Source organism: Anolis carolinensis, chromosome 1 (assembly GCF_035594765.1).
Source record: "Anolis carolinensis isolate JA03-04 chromosome 1, rAnoCar3.1.pri, whole genome shotgun sequence".
Taxonomy (NCBI): domain Eukaryota; kingdom Metazoa; phylum Chordata; class Lepidosauria; order Squamata; family Dactyloidae; genus Anolis; species Anolis carolinensis.
In genome coordinates, this window is record NC_085841.1 from 198,276,684 (window position 1) to 198,291,139 (window position 14,456).

A 14,456-nucleotide genomic window follows, 5' to 3' on the forward strand; every position below is an offset into this window, starting at 1 on the left:
TTGCTTCTGACAGCTATAACCAAAAAAGCTGATTTTTGCAAGAAAATAAGAATCTTGTGTTAGCAATTTTCTTTAAGGGACTATATATAATTACAGCCCTTGTCTTTGTCTGTTTATTAACATTTTCTGGTCTTTTTATTCAGCTAATCCTACATTGTAATTTAAAATCACTCAGAATATGAGTCAAGGAGGAATACATCCAGATACAGACAAAACCAACCACATCTCTGGTATAAAATTTGAACTTTTATTACGCACACCCCACATGCACACTATGCAAATGCTTTTTAAAACATAACTCTTTATTTTCTTTCTTTGCAATTGAGGGTATTATCACATAAGGTCCCAAAGGAAGAAGAAGAAGAAGAAGAAGAAGAAGAAGAAGAAGAAGAAGAAGAAGAAGAAGAAGAAGAAGATCATCATCAACAACAACAACAACAACAACCACTTTATTCTTGTATTCCGACCCATCTCCCCAAAAGGATTCAGGGCAGATCACACAGGAACCAAGCTCTGTAATACACAATAAAATATAACAACATAGATACATTTAAAACATATAAAACATATAAAATCATGAAGCATATAAAATACAATAAAAATATTCACAGCAGATAACCAATAGCCAGTGAGCATATTCAAAATTGGAGGCAAAGCAATAAAATTTATATATGTGGAAAAGATTATGATGCTGGGGAAAATGGAAGGAAAAAGGAAGAGAGGCTGACCAAGGGCAAGATGGATGGATGGTATCCTTGAAGTGACTTGCTTGACCTTGAAGGAACTGGGCAGTGATGGCTGACAGGGAGCTCTGGCGTGGACTGGTCCATGAGGTCACAAAGAGTCAGAAGCAACTGAACGAATAAACAACAACATGTGCAATATCTTGCAACATTTAATGAGATAGACCAGAATAAAGTGCAGTAGATGGGTATAGGTGGAGGAAGAGGACACCGTCAATTTATGCTGAATTAGTCAAAAGCACATTGAAGTAACACATTCTCATAGAGAGCCAGAACATGCCAGGATAGTCACTCTTTCTATGGCATGATATGGTTGGAAGCACTTTCAAAAAGCAGATCAAGCTTTTAGCTTAGTACATCAGCTCTATTAACTTCTCCCAAACAATACATTCCCTCATTCTTCATGCCCCCTTTTTTACCAGAAGGACTATGCAACTTCAAAATCATAGAATCATAGAATCATAGAATCATAGAATAGTAGAGTTGGAAGAGACCTCATGGGCCATCCAGTCCAACCCCCTGCCAAGAAGCAGGAAATCGCATTCAAAGCACCCCCGACAGATGGCCATCCAGCCTTTGCTTAAAAGCCTCCAAAGAAGGAGCCTCCACCACAGTCCGGGGGAGAGAGTTCCACTGCCGAACAGCCCTCACAGTGAGGAAGTTCTTCCTGATGTTCAGGTGGAATCTCCTTTCCTGTAGTTTGAAGCCATTGTTCCGCATCCTAATCTCCAGGGCAGCAGAAAACAAGCTTGCTCCCTCCTCCCTATGACTTCCCCTCACATATTTGTACATGGCTATCATGTCTCCTCTCAGCCTTCTCTTCTGCAGGCTAAACATGCCCAGTTCTTTAAGCCTCTCCGCATAGGGCTTGTTCTCCAGACCTTTGATCATTTTAGTTGCCCTCCTCTGGACGCTTTCCAGCTTGTCAACATCTCCCTTCAACTGCGGTGCCCAGAATTGGACGCAGTATTCCAGGTGTGGTCTGACCAAGGCAGAACAGAGGGGGAGCATGACTTCCCTGGATCTAGATGCTATTCCCCTATTGATGCAGGCCAGAATCCCGTTGGCTTTCTTAGCTGCTGCATCACATTGTTGGCTCATGTTTAACTTGTTGTCCACGAGGACTCCAAGATCTTTTTCGCGCACACTGCTGTCTAGCCAGGCGTCCCCCATTCTGTATCTCTGCATTCCATTTTTTCTGCCGAAGTGAAGTATCTTGCATTTGTCCCTGTTGAACTTCATTTTGTTAGTTTCTGCTTATCTCTCTAGTCTGTCAAGATCGTTTTGAATTCTGCTCCTTTCTTCTGGAGTGTTGGCTATCCCTCCCAGTTTGGTGTCGTCTGCAAACTTGATGATTGTGCCTTCTAACCCTTCGTCTAAGTCATTAATAAAGATGTTGAACTGAACCGGGCCCAGGACGGAACCCTGCAGCACTTCATTCGTGACTTCTTTCCAAGATGAAGACGACGCATTGGTGAGCACCCTTTGGGTTCGTTCGCTTAGCCAATTACAGATCCACCTAACTGTAGTTTTGTCTAGCCCACATTTTACTAGTTTGTTTGCCAGAAGGTTGTGAGGGACTTTGTCGAAGGCCTTACTGAAATCTAGGTAGGCTACATCCACGGCATTCCCTGTATCGATCCAACTCGTAACTCTGTTGAAAAAAGAGATCAGATTAGTCTGGCATGACTTGTTTTTGGTAAATCCGTGTTGACTATTAGCAATGACTGCATCTGTTTCTAAGTTTTTGTAGACCACTTCCTTAATGATCTTTTCCAGAATTTTGCCTGGTATTGATGTGAGGCTGACCGGATGGTAATTGTTTGGGTCGTCCTTTTTACCCTTCTTGAAGATAGGGACCACATTTGCCCTCCTCCAATCTTCTGGGACTTCTCCCGTTCTCCAAGAACTCTCAAATATGATTGCCAGTGGTTCTGAAATAACTTCCGCTAGTTCCTTCAGTACTCTTGGATGTAGTTGATCTGGCCCTGGGGACTTGAATTCATTTAGTGCAGCCAGGTGTTCCTGGACAACTTGTTTCCCTATTTGGGGTTGGATTTCCCCAAATCCTTCGTCCATTTCATGTTGCTGAGGTTGACGATGGCTTTCTTTTTGTGAGAAGACCGAGGCAAAGAAGGCATTGAGCAGTTCTGCCTTTTCCCTGTCCCCTGTCGCCATCACCCCATCTTCTCCTTGCAGAGGCCCTATTGCCTCCTTTTTCTTCCTTTTTCTACCAACGTAAGCAAAAAAGCCTTTTTTGTTGTTTTTAATGTCCCTGGCAAGCTTGAGCTCATTTTGCGCTTTAGCCTTGCGAACCTTTTCCCTACTAGAGTTGGCTATACGTTTGAATTCTGAGTCATTTGTACCAGAGTGTTGGACTAAACTGCGAAGGCCAGATATTATCAAATGGACAGCAACAAGACTAGAAAGAGGAAGTGGGCCTGACTCAAGGATGTCAGTGGGTCTTATCTCTGAGCAGGCCTACTGGCTTCAAGCTGGCATTGCTGCTGTCCATTTGCTTATCTGGCCTTCCAATGCCACTTCCAGGAGGTAACTGAGGTCACTGTACCATCGCTTTTCTTTTCTTACTTCTCCTTTGTCTTAATAGAACAGCTAAAGAGTTAGCACCCATCAACATGGTCCATGGGCTTAGATTGTGACCAGCTGTATATTGCTTGGCAAAAGAAGGGTCTCTTCTCCCAAAGGGTTCTTTTTGTGTATTACATGTGAAATTCAGATTTGTGATACACCAAACCTAAAGCACTTTCAAATATAATCACTGATTCTATGGAAACAGCACAAATGGACAGCCAAAGATTCATGAAACACACGTACAATCAGATCCGAGATAGATAATTGCATGCAATATCCAGATCAATTAGTCTTTGAAAGACTAGGCCAATGAAACAGAAGCCAGAAGAATGATGTCAGGACAAACTGTGATTTCTGAAAATTCATTCCAAAAAGAAGTAGCAAAACAGAAAAATACAGCTGACGAAGTAAAACAAAATGCAAAGGTTGGGAAGGAGTAAGTGTACAAGCAGGGCCAGGTGAGGGAAGTATCTGAAGTGTGTCAGGTAGTGGCAAACACATTCCTTTTCCTCTTTCATTTCAAAGCTATTCCCCTCTCTTGATAGACAGTGCTGTGTGCACACTGTATATCCACACAGGTCCCAAAGCTCACTTGCTCCATCATGGTGTAATGGAGGAGGCAACTGCATAGATGTTTTTAAGATTCAATTCAGTTCAATCAACATCCTTCCTTTTAAGCAGCAAAATCTCCTGGGCTGACCCAATATATAACAGAGCAAAACAAAAATTGGTAGAAGAAGAAAATAGGCAGGAGTTCTCAAGACAAGATGGCCAAGGCTTGTGTCTATGTAATTCTAACAGACAATGGTAAGTTCAAATAAACCTCAGTTCTGTCTTTATTTGCTAAATTTACACCGGAGGATCATATGAGCAAGAATCCTGAAGCAATCATTCATGCAACTATATGGGTGAAAACTGAGCTAATCACCACAGTTCAGTTGGAAATATTGAGCTGACCCTGACTGAGATACAACAATGCTGCTGGTGCAATATAAGTATGATAGTCTGATATGGTGATCATGTTTTCTTTTTCCTGGCTGTATGAGTGCAGGCACACGATGCGCAAATTGCAGTTAGTGATGGTATGAGGGTGCACCCCAATGCTCTTAAACTGTTCCACATAGCCAAAGACAGAGAAAAGACACTGGTAGACATTTCCGCTCTTCTAGCACTATTGTTGCATAATTGTCGGTTAACACTTTCCAAAGGAGTTGGGATAATCATGTCAGTGTTTTCTATTTCAACCTTGGATAAGCCATTCTAGAAATGTTATTCTAAGAATTTCTAAGGAAGAAAACATGATGGACAGAATTCCACATGTCCCATGTAGCTATGTAACCATCTTAGTTACATAGATAAGTAGTGTCTCCTAGCCGAACTCCACTCACTTATCAGTCACTGCAAGTGGCAGGGATCTGTTCCCCTCTCAATCAGGAAGTAGCTGACTTATGCTGCTATTCGTTCTCATGAGTGCTGTCTGGTGGGAAAGCCAGAAGCAGGGTCCCAAAGCTTTTGCATTTCTTGTTCTCACAACATACTGAAAGAGACCAGCAACCCATTATCGACAAGCAAGCAAGCAGCACATCTCCTTATTAGAAAAACACTCATAGAATCATAGAATCATAGAATAGTAGAGTTGGAAGAGACCTCATGGGCCATCCAGTCCAACCCCCTGCCAAGAAGCAGGAAATCGCATTCAAAGCACCCCCGACAGATGGCCATCAAGCCTCTGCTTAAAAGCCTCCAAGGAAGGAGCCTCCACCACTTGTCACTTCTTTCCATGATGAAGATGACGCATTGGTGAGCACCCTTTGGGTTCGTTCGCTTAGCCAATTACAGATCCACCTAACCATAGTTTTGTCTAGCCCACATTTTACTAGTTTATTTGCCAGAAGGTCGTGGGGGACTTTGTCGAAGGCCTTACTGAAATCCAGGTAGGCTACATCCACAGCATTCCCTGTATCGATCCAACTCGTAACTCTATCAAAAAAAGAGATCAGATTAGTCTGGCATGACTTGTTTTTGGTAAATCCGTGTTGACTATTAGCAATGACCGCATTTGTTTCTAAGTGTTCGCAGACCACTTCCTTGATGATCTTTTCCAGAATCTTGCCTGGTATCGATGTGAGGCTGACCGAACGGTAATTGTTTGGGTCGTTCTTTTTTCCCTTCTTGAAGATAGGGACCACATTCGCCCTCCTCCAATCTGCTGGGACTTCTCCCATTCTCCAAGAACTCTTGAAGATAATTGCTAGTGGTTCTGAAATAACTTCCGCTAATTCCTTCAATACTCTTGGATGTAGCTGATCTGGCCCTGGGGACTTGAATTCGTTTAGAGAGGCCAGGTGTTCCTGGACAACTTGTTTCCCTATTTGGGGTTGGATTTCCCCCAATCCTTCGTCCATTCCATGTTGCTGAGGTTGAAGATGGCTTTCTTTTTGTGAGAAGACCGAGGCAAAGAAGGCATTGAGCAGTTCTGCCTTTTCCCTGTCCCCTGTCGCCATCACCCCATCTTCTCCTTGCAGAGGCCCTATTGCCTCCTTTTTCTTCCTTTTTCTACCAACGTAAACAAAAAAGCCTTTTTTGTTGTTTTTAATGTCCCTGGCAAGCTTGAGCTCATTTTGCGCTTTAGCCTTGCGAACCTTTTCCCTACAGGTGTTGGCTATACGTTTGAATTCTTCTTTGGTGATTTCTCCCCTTTTCCACTTCTTGCGCATGTCACTTTTGAGCTTTAGCTCAGTTAGAAGTTCTTTGGACATCCATTCTGGCTTCTTTGCACTTGACTTATTTTTCTTCTTTGTTGGCACTGTTTGCATTTGCGCCTTGAGTATTTCACTTTTGAAAAACTCCCATCCATCCTTAACTCCCTTGTTTTTTAATATTGGCGTCCATGGAATGCCGCTCAGTAATTCCTTCATTTTTTGGAAGTCAACTCTCTTAAAGTCGAGAATGCGTGTTTGACTTGTCTTAGTTTCAGCATTCCTTTGTATTGCAAACTCCAGGAGCACATGGTCACTTGCCCCTAAGGATCCAACCACTTCAACACTCCTATGTTATTCAGAAATTATTAGGTATTGGTGATAAATTTCGGTAGGTAAGTAATTTTTCTGAGAATGAGGCCTATAATTATTAACAACAGTAATCTTTCAGAAGTACTACTTTGATGAAAGAGAGGAGGTAGGAGAAATAAGAAAAGATGCTAAAGGTTTTAGTAGAGGCTAAAGAGTGACTCAACGCTCAGAATCACCCTAAAAGAAAAGCACACCCACAAACGCCATGCACCCACCCACCCACAATTTTCATCTCCCAGTCCCACTAAATAAAGAATCCAGAAAATAAAGGAAAATGTAAAGTATCAATGCTAGAGAGGGGCCAAACCAAAAGCTAAAGCTGAGAGTGAGCAGTGGCAAGGCAATCAGACTGAAGCACATCTTTCAATTGCCAGGACGCAACTGAGCAATGGAGGTGCTCACTCCATTAAATAGACATGGCAGGCATGTAGCCGGGGGGGGGGGGCTTGAGGGGCTTCAGCCCCCTCCCCGAAATTCTCACGGTGGTCCGCGAAAAAGCCTTGACATTTATTATTTAAACTGTTGTGTTTATTCACATCATGATCTGATCACCATGTTCAATATATCCCATATGCATGGGGGTATCGGAATAACAATACAAAAGGACTGCTAGGGTAGATCCCCCCTCACCTAGACTCAGCCCCCCTCCCTGAACCAAAAATCCCAGCCCCTCCCGAATCAAAATCCTGGCTATGGGCCTGGACATGGCTTGCATAAGATGCGCCACAGCTGTTTCTTAAACTCTGATTGGCCCAACATGCAGTAGCCTCTCAGCTCACCGTGTGATCCCAAATAGAGCAGAAGGAGCCATGACCAGCAGCCATATGGTCCGGTTCTGTTGAAAAAACATGGTGGGAGAGCCCTTGATGTTACAGGCATTGAAAGAAGCTGAACATGCCAAAGAAGCTTAAGGAAAATAGCCAAAACAAATCTGTGCACAAGTCTAGTACTTGGTATTTGTTGATGGCCTCCCATCTAAGTAATAACCAGGGTTAAGACTACTTAGCTTCCAAGATCAGAAGGGCTCTGGTGCCTTTAGGGTATTTGTACACAGTGTTATTATCAAAAGAACATGAAAGGCTTTAAAAGAAGTATTTTGTGAAGGATCAATAGTAATAGAGGCTATTCAGTCCTTCAAGTTCTGACAGTAGTTCTTCTGAATTGCTTTGATAAATCTTCAGTCCCAGAGAGCCAAAGGGAGAAAAGGATCAAACGTTGATGGTCTGTTGATAGCAGGAGCAGAAAATGGCATTACTCTAAGTATTCCCAACAGAGTGCCAGTTCTTGTCAAGTGAATGAGAAAAGAAATACCTGAGCTGGTGTTAAGACAATGAAAGCTCAAGAATGTTATAAACATTTGTAAATTATTTTAATTTGTTTTTGGTCTTACTTGTATGCCACCCTGAGATGGAGAGCTATAGTGGGATGACTGGGATGATGATGATGATGATGATGATTTTAAGAAAGAAAAAAACTCCTATCTGCATTTTTCCTGTATATGTTCATTGGTTTATGACATGCAATTCAATTCCAATGGCTATTAATAATTAATTGTCTGCATTTGGTTTGATCTTGTATTTGTCTTTGAACTTCATTTTTGTTTGATCTGTTTCAGTTTCTGAGAATTTCTTTTTGACTTCTGACTCTATTTTCATTTAAAAGTTGGATTGCTTATTTTTGTTTTGATTTCTTACAATAGCATACTATTCGGGCACCTTGGGTTACATCAGCAAAAAGCATAAAAACACATCACGACAAAAATAAGAGCAACAAGTAACATAAGCTAAGCTCTTGTGGCTCAGTATACATATCAATCTATTCTATTATTTTATTTTCCACAGAAAAACTTTGAAATATTATTTTGCTGGAAAGCAGTTCCTACATGGCTGGGGATGTGGGGAATCATCATCCAAAGATACCTTCTCTCATCTCTTGTTCATCTCTGTCCCATGTAAATCAATGATCAACCATTTTTTATCCCGCCTCAAACTGCAAGGAGAAGAGAAATAACAACAGCAACAACAACAACAACAACAGGAAAATGCTCATTTTTATAGGGACCTGTTCATCATTTATGAATTCTTTACTCCATTTGTATTTTTGGACATATTGGTTATTTTCCAAATGCACAGTATTGAATAATGATGTGCCATCCACATTTGATTTCTCCCCCTCCAAAATATCATCCATTTTTGCAAACTGTACTTTCAAATAATGTAAGTATATCTTCAAACAATATATATCTCAAACGTCTGTTGAGAAAAATTAGAATTAGTATCAAAAATTGAGAAATAACCAGCAAAACACAAGACAAATGCATGTAGGGTCAACTTTCCCCTCAGAGAAGAACGTTCATACTGTCTTATTTTTAAAAGATGTTTCTCATGGCCTTCGTTCACAGCATGATTCCAGGGACATTATCGAAAATAAGACTATGCCAAGTTTCCACTCAAGAGCAGAACCGCCGGAGAGGAGTTCCCCAAAGACCCATTCTCAAGCTGAGGGAAGAATAATTTTGACAACCTAGAAATCTTATCTTGTCTTTTTTAAAAAGGCCTTTGTTACATGTTTTATTTGCATCTCATTTTGTTCTGGGAACTCAAGTCACTATATGTTCTAAAAGTAAAAGCCATAAAGTAGGGATGTGCAAAATTTCAGGGGGCAATTAGTAAGTCGCATAAATTCATACTAGCAAACTGTACTTATGATTCAAAATTGAACCCCTCCAAATTGAAACAAGAGAAAACAGTACCCTTTGAAAGTCTTTTGCCTCTGATGTAAAGCAATGGGCTTCGTCTTCAACTTTGTGAAACTTGGTCTGACCATAAGCTTCTGTTGTGATTGGGACTGATTGTATATGAAGAGTTTAGTGCTAAGGATGCCTGCTTGGATTGCTAAAGGTAAAGGTAAAGGTTTCCCCTGACGTTAAGTCCAGTCATGTCTGACTCTGGGGGTTGGTGCTCATCTCCATTTCTAAGCCGAAGAGCCGACGTTGTCCATAGATACCTCCAAGGTCATGTGGCCGGCATGACTGCATGGAGCACCATTACCTTCCTGCCGGAGCGGTACCTATTGATCTACTCACATTTGCATGTTTTCGAACTGCTAGGTTGGCAGGAGCTGTAGCTAACAGTGGGGGCTCAAGCCGCTCCCGGGATTTGAACCTGGGACATTTCAGTCTGCAAGTTCAGCAGCTCAGCGCTTTAACGCGCTTCGCCACTTGGATTGCTAGGGCCCAGGATTTCCAGACAATATCCAGGCCTCTAAATTCTGTAGCCCTATTGCAAAAAGAAAAGAGGGCCTAGCAAGAAAGCTCTGTGCAGACAAATCGACTAAACCACCTAAGGCTGGCCTCGAGGGATTTCTTTTAAGCTCCATTCAAAAACTAATTCAAATGGAGGCATCTACACTATTGGGGAACCTAAACAGAGGGAACTTTGAGAAGCTAGGGGTTATAGAGAAAGGATGTGCAACTCTTTTCCTGACACACAATATGTGAATAAGTTATTAGCCCTTAACAATTTTTCAAGTTGCAAGAATCTTTCAAGAGATACCTACCGTGTTTCCCCGAAAATAAGACAGTGTCTTACATTAATTTTTGCTCCCAAAGATGCACTAGGTCTTATTTTCAGGGGATTTCTTATTTTTCCATAAAGAATTCACATTTATTGTTGAACAAAAAATGAACATTTATTATATACTGTACAGTAGTTGTCATCACAAACCAGCATAACCAGACAAACTGAATCCTATCAAGAATTTCTTGTTACTACCATTATTTCCATGTACAACACTCTATGGTACGGACATTTACTGATCCTGCATGCTCTGGTGTTCTGTTTGGCGGGCATGCTTCCAAACAAAAACTTCACTAGGTCTTACTTACAGGGGAGGCCTTATATTTAGCAATTCAGCAAAACCTCTACTAGGTCTTATTTTCTGGGGATGTCTTATTTTAGGGGAAACAGGGTAATCCTTTCATTTCCTTTTCCTATCCCTTTCCTTTCCCTTTCCCTTTCCCTTTCCCTTTCCCTTTCACCTTCCCTTCCCTTTCCTTTTACAGATGGGTTTTAATTTTTCACAAACCATGAAGACAGATACTTCCACTTTTTCTTTCTTTTTCAAACAGTGTGCAGTGTTGGCTAAGTTCTTTTCCCAACTTGCCATTCCATTTTTCATTTGTAGTCTTCATGCAGTTCTATTGCAGTGAAAAACGTCAATGGTGCAGAACTACGGAAGAGGAATTTCAGACCAAATGTAAAGTAGACATTTTCTGCAGATGTAATTCAAAAGGTTTATGAGGCTAGTTAAAAAAATATGGGTTAATGGGAGTGCCAAGATCCTGTGCCACTGACCCAGAAAAAAAAATCTTACTCTGTTATTTTAGTTGAACATGGAGGAAAATGTGCATAGCGTTCTGCAGCAGCTGTAGCCAACAGATTTTTCTTGCTTGACCTACTCTAATATGTAGTATGTATGTATGTCTGGAGAATCATTTCCTTAGTATACTAAAACAGGTCATTGTTTAAATAAACTCATCCGCAGATGGCATGTTTTGGGGAAATACAGGAAATGGGATGGAACAAACCAATGAGATCATAGAGTTGATTCATGCTGCCAACAATTGATTGGTTCTTGTTATGCAGCATCTTGAATTACTATGCCATCTTCTTTTACAAGTATGCTGTGATTTTATAACTTAGAGAACACTTTATTAGTATTATTCCACATAAGAACCAACACTCTCCAGAGATTCATCATTTGAAAGTAGCTGATACTACTTTCATATTAAACACTGTTTTGTTATACTGGGAATGTCAGAGTAATTGCAGCGCAGCAGAAGTTGGATGGAGTCAGTGGAACACAGAATGAAGAGACATCCAGAGACTTCGGTAAAACTATATACAAGTGTTACTGTAAGCATTAATAATCAAAACAAACAGACTTGCAGACAAACACAGGACTTGACTCTCACTCTAGGCAGACAGAACTCAATTCAGAACTGAACTGATGCAATCAGCAATGCACACACACTTGTGTCTGGACACTCCCCAGTTCCAGCCACACATCGAGGTCATCACAGCTTCTTAGTAATTAATTCTTTCCAGATTATAGTACACTCTGGATGATGCAATCAGTATGCAATACAGACAAGACACAAATTGCATTTAAACACCATCAATACACAAATCCCACATTAACAGGGAAGATGTAGTACAGGGTTGTTGTATGTTTTCCGGACTGTATGGCCATGTTCCAGAAGTTCCAGAAATGTCAGGAGAGAATACTTCTGGAACATGGCCATACAGCCCGGAAAACATACAACAACCCTGTGACCCCGTACATGAAAGCCTTCGACAACTCAATGTAGTACAGGCTTAGAAAGATTCAGGGGGTTGTGTCCAATGATTAATTTGTACTCATGGGAAGTCCTGCTGATCATGCAAGGTGGTTATCTGCAAACCCCCCCCCCCCCAATGTATTGCACCCATTTTAGTGCAAATTCTGAAGAGAGCTCTTCTTCAACCTTCATGAACAAGATTCATGCAGCTCATAGTGATGGCATCAATAAAAATCAAATGTCCAATCCATCCGTGCTTTTTACTTCTGTAATGCCATCAATGAATGGAAAGCAGCAAATTTCAACATGAACTAAATTTTACTGACATTGTTTCCACAGTGGCCTGCAATAATTCCAGCCCTAATTCCTTAGGGTATTACAGTAGAGTCTCACTTATCCAAGACTCGCTTATCCAAGGTTCTGGATTATCCAAGGCATTTTTGTAATCAATGATTTCAATATATCATGATATTTTGGGTCTAAATTTGTAAATACAGTAATTACAACATAACATTACTGCATATTGAACTACTTTTTCTGTCAAATTTGTTGTATAACATGATGTTTTGGTGTTTAATTTGTAAAATCATAACCTAATTTAATGTTTAATAGGCTTTTCCTTAATCCCTCCTTATTATACAAGATGTTAGCTTATCCAAGGTTCTGCCGGCCCGTTTAGCTTGCATAAGTGAGACTCTACTGTACTAAAATCCTGCAGATTTCCTCAATCCAATAATAAGTCCTTACTTCCTATCATTGGACAAAATGATAAGTAATGGCTTCAGGAGCACTCCAGAAATCAGAGAAGCAAATCTGCTCCTAAACATTTCTAGAAAGCTACCTGGAATGTTTCCTTTTGGAGGGTATATATATATATATATATATATATATATATATATATATATATATATGTCTGTGTGTGTGTGTGTGTGTGAACCATGTCCCTTAACTAAGTTGATTCTCCTCTTCTTCAGCAGCCTTTTAATAAGTCCTAAACAATTGTGATTTTGTATATTTGACAGCTCATTTACATACAGCGCATATATATATATATATGCGCTGAATGTAAATGAGCTGTCAAATATACAAAATCACAATTGTTTAGGACTTATTAAAAGGCTCCTGAAGAGGAGGAGAATCAACTTAGTTAAGGGACATGGTTCACATTACTATTAGGTAGAATGAGACATTTGTTTCAGTTAACAGATGCTTCCCAGCCACTCTGGAAGCATCCTTGGAGGAGATAGATGTTCTTGCCCCTCAACCTAGTCTTCATTCTGTAAACTAGCCTGCTGTCTTCAAGTGTAGAAGAAGATACCAATGATGAAGAAAGATTCAACTGCCAGTCTCACCATCTTAGAAGGAAACATCATATTTTCCACTGCCATGTCCTCAACAGAAACTTTGGGTCAGCTTTGCACAAAGTGGAGTAGCTAAAATAATTGATAATTCAAGAAGTTTGACTCCTGATTTAAAACATCTAGGTTCATAATAAGATAAAATGAAGGTGGAGAGATGTTGGAAGACAGAGATATGTGTCACATAACCTGCACACCATAAGCTTCTCTGGTGTCTTCAGGTGTAGTAGAATGATTCCTTGGTGTCTTCAGGTGTAGTAGAATGATTCCTTCGTGTTAAAGAAAGATACAGTGCCAGCTTGGTCACCTTTTGTACCTAGAACTGAAGTAGAGGCCATCTTGTCCTTGACCTCAAATAGCCAAAAGTTTGGATTGAAAACAAAAATGCTGACTTGGTTTCACATGCAGGTGTGGTGAGGAATTCCAACTTTTTATATGAATCAGAAAAAGCTAGCCAAGGTTTTTAACTTATTTGAGGAAGAGTATTCAGCAGCTTCTTTAGCATTTAACAACTTGGAGCAAATTCACAAATTCGGGCTGTGGCGCAGGCTGTTGAGCAGCTGCAATAAATCACTCTGACCATGAGGTCATGAGTTCGAGGCCAGCCCGTGGCGGGGTGAGCACCCGTCAATTAAAAATAAAAAATAGCCCCTGCTCGTTGCTGACCTAGCAACCCGAAAGATAGTTGCATCTATCAAGTAGGAAATAAGGTACCACTTATAAAAAAGTGAGGAGGCAAGTTTAACTAATTTACGACCTGGAATGAGGAAGTGCCATCAGAGTGGATGATGAAGCAGCTGCTCCCCCTGTGGCCAGAATCAAACATCCCCTCAGAAGAAGGTTAAATTGCCTCTGCGTCTATCTGTCTCGGTCTCTGTTTGATGTGTTTATGGGCATTGAATGTTTGCCCTATGTGTGTATAATGTGATCCGCCCTGAGTCCCCTTCGGGGTGAGAAGGGCGGAATATAAATAATGTAAATAAATAAATAAATAAATATTCAAGCAACATGGAAACCACCACCTACCCAGATTCTTCAGAATCAAATATCTCTTGTTTGCAGTGTACACTGTATTGTTCATCACTATTTCCACACCGCAAATTTCCTAGGAAATAAAACAAATGTTTTACTCTCTCTTTTACATTTGGTGCTTCTTCCTAACACTTATAACGATTGTGATTATGTGAATAAATAAAACACCGCAAAAATGATTTGATGTGCTCATTCCTATGCATATAAAGATGCTTTTCCCACTTGTACTTTATGGCTGCTACGACACATCTTAAATGAACACCAGTGTTAGCCAATTATAAGCCAATTTAATGTAATTGTATCTTAATTGCTTTTAGAG